Raw genomic sequence first — 6,209 nt, 5'->3', positions numbered from 1 at the left:
AAACTCAGAGGAGATGCTTAAAGCAGAAACCAGTAGAGAAATGTGGTTTGCTGGCCTGTTTCTTCATAGTTTGCTCAGTCACCTCTCTTATCCAGGCCATTTCCAGGGATGGTACCATCCACAGAACCATAGTGGGATGAACCCTCTTACATCCATTAGCAATGCCCTGCATACACAAACAGGCCCGTCTGATTAAGGAAAGTCAACAGTTGAGGTTCCTGATTTCCAAATGTGTTGGGTTGACAATCAAGTTAGCCATCACAAATCTACTCCTTGCCAACTTGACATACGAACATATCATTGTTAACAGCCTTTTCTTTTTCCCATGGTCCCATGTTAATATCATAATATAAATACAGTAAAACATTTAAAAGTCTCATAGTCTTTGGAAATTATTTCATTTAGAACTTCAATGTCTCAAATATTCAGTGTTTACAATAACAATTCTCGAAAAGATAATTTAAATACTTCTTTCTCAAAAATGAAGAATTAGGATATAAAAACAATCATAGTTAAGCAAAACCAAAATCCATCAGTATTACTCAAATCCAGCAGGCTCAATATATGACATTTGGGATTCACTCACAAACTTCTGAACTCCAAAATGCTTGGATAGTTCCAGGTTTCTGGCTCTGCCATTTGCAGCACACATAACTTGTCTTGCAAATTCAGGACAGCTCCACTTCACATCTGCCGCCATCTTTGCTGGTCATTCTGTTGCTCTGGCTTTTCCAATATACTAGTGACTCCAATGCAACTGAGGTTGCATTTGAAGCACTGGACTCTCCTAGGCTCTTCAAGAACTCTAGACCTGCCACATGTTGCCAAGGCTCAACTTTTCTCCCTGAGCCCTTTTTGGTTTTAAAACCAGTACCATGTGAGAAACTTTTACACACCTAGCCCCCCACCCCCAAATATTTAGGACAACAAAATAGAATTTTAGCCAAGAAAGATCTTTCTAATGAACCATCTGTAATAGTTAGCTCAGACTGTTATAACAAAACACCATGTACTGTGTGGTTTAAATAATAGAAAAGTTTTTTTTTTCCCATAGTTCTGGAGGCTGAGAAGTATAAAAATCAAGATACTAGCAAGGTAAATGTTATTCTGAGGCTTCTTAGGATTTTGAAGTCATTCTCTTGCCGTGTGATCACCTGGCCTTTCCTAAGGGTGTGTATGCATGCATAATGTCTGTCATCTGTATTCATAAGGTACAAATCTTACAAGTTTAGTCCCCCAAAATATACATACATACACTTGTTAACTCATTTAAATTTTACTACCTTTTACATCCCTGTTACTGATACTGTCATACTGGAGGATAGGGCTCCAAATTTGAATGTATAGAAAAGGGTGTTGTGGTTAAATATAGGCTCAGATGTATGAAATTTTAGTGCCCAGCTACAAGCACAGGAATTAGATGGGAAGGACAATTCTCTAACCTGTGTTATCATATTCTTAAACTAGGTTCAATAACTTACTCATTTTAGAGACACGCTTTTGTATAATATTTACTGTCTCTTCTGTTGTAGATAGAACACTAAAACCAAATGACTATGCTCTATGATGAAGCAGAGGGATCAAACGACAGTCATAATTCTTTTCTTTTAAATGCTCTATGAGAAATGAAGTTCATCTTTGCCTGCTTATACTGAGTTAGGAACTTAAGAGATGATTGAGATGAGGATTTTTGGAACTTGTGAAGTTTAAACATCTAAGGAATCTAATGTGATGACACCATCTGGGAAATAGCCAGAGGTTGAATAATTTTTCCAGTGAAATCACAAGGACTTGGGAAGATGTTTGCCAGCTCATTATAGAGGATTCATTCTGTACACCTCTATATGCCTCATTAAACTCAAGACTGACTCACAAACTCTTTTAAGAACAGTGAGAAGACTCAACAATCTCACTTCACAGCTTTAGTTACTTTACTGAAAAAGTTATCAGTATTTACCATTCACACTGATGAAAAACAACTCAGCAAGTTTGATAGTATAAGGAATCTTCCTTCCTTTTATCCTTATTTTTCAATAGAAAGGACATGATCTGGACCTGTGATGATAGGAAGAAATTGAAAGACAGTAAACAGACTCATCAGACCTGAGTCATATGTAACTTATGTTAGCATAGGAATGATTAGAAAAAGATAAGCATGAGATTAAATATGATTGTCCTGATAATTTCAGATCCAAATTACCTTTTAAAATGAGTAGGGTAGAAATGGTATTAGAGGCCTAGTAGACCACCAAGAATATAGATTTGACATAGTGAAGACACAAATAATTTTGGGAAAAAGTCAAACATTCTCTCTCTCTTTAAGCTTCCATATTGGCTAAAACACCTCCTTGAATTTCATCAGAAGAAATTACTAAGAGGTGGTTTATTATGAAGTTGCTGATTTCTTGCATTCTCACTTCAATCCTCTATATTTACTACTTTTCACAACTGCTATAATTAGCATATTCTTGTATTATTAAATGACCTTAAGCTATACTATTCATCTACTTTCAACAAAAATAACTGACCTAAAAGAAAATAAGCTATTACTAGGAAATGCAGCTTTAAAAGCTTTTACCTGCTTGTTAAGCAGAAATACAATTTCTCAGTAAGAGGACTTGACATCTACCATTTAGTTCTCTTGTGGCAAGAAATTCTTCAGCTCTTGAAAGACTACAGTTCAGTTTCGTACACTTCTCTGAAATCAGTTACTACAGATATAGTAGTGACAACTCAAAGATCTGAAGGTCCAAAGGAAGGAGGCAACATCTTTTAACCATTCTTTCATTCAAAGAATAGAGTTGTTAAAGAGGTCGAGGGAGGGGGGAGGAAGGAACCACACAGGGCATCCACAGGCAGCGCACACTGCTCTGTCAATAGACAGTAGTGCATAAAATATATCAAACAAAAAACCCAAAGGAGCTTCACCAGGGCTAACCCTATGAAGCAGGTATACCTCTTTCATAAAGGACACACTCAAGACCCATAACCAGTGCAAAAGTAGAATAAGTGCACCATCAATTACATAAAACAGCATGGAGGAAATACTTGAAAAAAATTAATGTATTGTTAAAGTATTTTATCTTCACAATGACCCATTTGATTCTTGTTATATTTTAATGAGTTTCTAATACTAAAAGTAAGAATAAACAGGAAGAAATAAAGTCCTTGACAAATTTTGCTGTCAGAGCATATGTTTGTGAAAATAAAGGCAAAGAGCATCCAAATCTAATGGTGACAATATAGTTATTTCAGAATGGTGTCAGACAAGTTAGGGTACAATTTCCTGCTATTTCTTTATGAAATTACATATTATGGACTGACCTAAAACTCAAATAAAGCCATAAAAATGTGATATTTTATCACCAACAATGTCCATATTTTAGTTATTTAAGTCAGGTTAGCAAATTCATTAGTCTGCTAATTAAGAATACATTGGATGTCTTAAAAGTTTTGAAAAACTTCAATCACCTCTTTGTTTAAATAACAACAGATATTACAGTAAACCTTGGGGAATGTTTGCATAAAGTAGCTTACAATATTTTAAGCAAAAGAATATAGAAATCCTTGAACAGTATGAAAATGTTAACTAAGACAATGAAATGTAAGAAGTGATAGGAAAGATCATTGGGGAGAACAGTGTTAAGATTGAATTGTTTTACAGGGTCCATTCAGATGCCTAAAGTAGTTGTTTTCAAGGTAACCTTTAGAAAACTCTGACTTGGTAAATTCTTTGCTGTCCTCTGTGACTATACTATCCATAGCGCAGAAGAACATTTATCTCTAGATGATTTGTTCAGTTTGATGTTATAACTTTTTTTTCCACAAATGCTTCAATCTTTCTAATACTTCAACCTTTCATATGTCTTTTATCACATATTTTTATCAGATAAATATCTTCTTTTCTTATTAGTACAGAGATCCCCAGAATTGACTGAGCAACTTATTCCCAATGCCCTAACCAGAACTTAGCAAAGAGGAAATAGTGCCTTCATGCTCCATGATATGATTGTTCTCTGTGTGAAGTCACAGACTGAATTAGATTTGGTTGCTGTATAACATTAGATTGCAATGTCTCATTGTGTTCACCCATACCTTACTTGAAGCGTAGGATTTTCATGAATGGTAGTTTTCAGTGACTTCATCTTTTAAAAAATATTTTATTTATTTATATTTTCTTATGCATGTAGGTGAGTGCACCCATGTCATAAAATGCCTGTGGAGGACAGAAGAAGCTGAAACTGGAGTTATGGACAGTTGTTATCTGCCATGTGGGTTCTGAGATTCGAACCAGGGTCTTCTGCAAGAACATTCAATGTTCTTAACTCTGAGCCATCTCTCCAGACCCTTTGTGACTTCATTTTTATAGGTATGTTAGTGTGTATGTATGCCTGCATACTTAAAGTTTCAAGTGAATTTATTTTCAATATTATATATAAAGGCCTCTAAAAATAGAGCTCTTCTTGTACTCAATGTGTTATTCCTTAAAGAAAAAAGGATCAATGAATACACTGTCCATATGTCCTTGAATTGTATAAGAAGTATATTAATTGCATAGTAAATTATCATACTTGCTTTCCCACACATTCAACCTCAATCTCTTTTGCTCAAAGTTATAAGTAGCAAAATAAACATTATTATTTAAGGAGTAAACTCATCTTGCTACTTCCTCAAATAACTTCAAAATATTTCTTCTTTTTGTTAATATAATGGTTAACATTCTTAAAATAATAATATCTCCTGACTTACATTACCAGTTAATTTATTCAACAAACACACCTACCATTGCTTGATATTCATAAGACCCTGGACTCAATCCGAGGTACTGGGAAAAAAAATCTCTAACTTATTTTGATCGAAATATTAAGTGAGAACTGGGGACATTTACACACACACACACACACACACACAAATCTCTCTTACCTAGGCTCGTTTTTTAAAGATTGATTTAATTATGTGTATGTGTGTATATTTGTATGTATTTGTGCATGTGAGTGAGAGTGCTTGTGGCCAGAAGAGGAACACAGATCCCCTAGAGCTGGAGTTAAAAGTAGTACTAGTTGGGCGCTGGGAACCAACTGAATCCAGGTTCTCTGGGTGTGTAGTGAGTTTTCATAACTGTCGAGTCATCTCTACGTCCTCAAGGAAGACTTGTGAATGGCATAGAACAACTCTTTGAGATAATAAGTACCTATTCAGATATGGAAATATCTTTTTCCTGGCAATTATGAGAAATCTAAATCTTAGTTTCCCATGAAGCATTAAAAAGTTACTGCAATTCAGAGGTTTTAAAACATATATTTTTCACAATATTGGCAGTCAGAAGTCTGGATATATTATAGTAAGTATAGTTATATTTTCTTAGTTGGAATTTCACAAACCAAAAATTAAATTATTAATCAAGCACATTCTCATCTTTAGTTTAGGATTCCATTTTGGCCTCATTCAGTACTATCAGAATGTTTGTCCTAGAATCTAGAGTGGAGAAGTTCTTGTTTTCTTGCTGGCTCATAGCTGACAGTGACCCCAGAGGCTGCCTAGAGCTGGATGTCTCTGACACCTTCTGTAACATGACAGTTTCCACACACAAGCTCAGGAAAGTATTTGAAGTTTTAAATCTCCATATTTTCCCTGATTGTGTTTAGTCCTTCTTTTAAGTGGTTTCATATTATTAGTCCAAGCCCATCCACAATCAAACAATGGGATTATATAAAGGATTCATGGACACCACTTTATAACTCTTCCTACCACATTTATCTTCTAGTAAGATCTATAAATCTTTTTTCTTCATCTCAGGAGGTTTTTAATAAACTCATTATTTGAAAAATAGGAGGAAAAATTGAAAAGCACCTAAAATTTAATCCTTAAAAAGAGACCTAATGTGTGTGGAATTCAAAGTATACCACAGAAGGCAAAATTGTGAGTGTTTAGCAGTAAGAAGTGTGGAGTCAGAGAGAAGCTTCAGCAGGCAAAACTTCTTGTTATATAAGACTGATGTACTGAATTTGATCCCCATCCACAGAACCCATGTTAAAAAGCATGATTCAGTTATGCATGTTTGAAATCCCAGCATGCCTACATTGAGATAAGAGGTAAGGACAGAAGTAATCACTCAAAATTTTGCATACACACTCTTCGGCAGTAGAGGCAACAAGAGAGATCCTGCCTCAAAATCGAAGTAGAGAGAATATAGAAATTTGTCCACTGAT

Source organism: Nannospalax galili, unplaced genomic scaffold, assembly GCF_000622305.1.
Source record: "Nannospalax galili isolate Female #2095 unplaced genomic scaffold, S.galili_v1.0 scaffold293, whole genome shotgun sequence".
In the NCBI taxonomy this organism is placed as follows: Eukaryota; Metazoa; Chordata; class Mammalia; order Rodentia; family Spalacidae; genus Nannospalax; species Nannospalax galili.
This window is presented reverse-complemented; position numbering follows the sequence as displayed.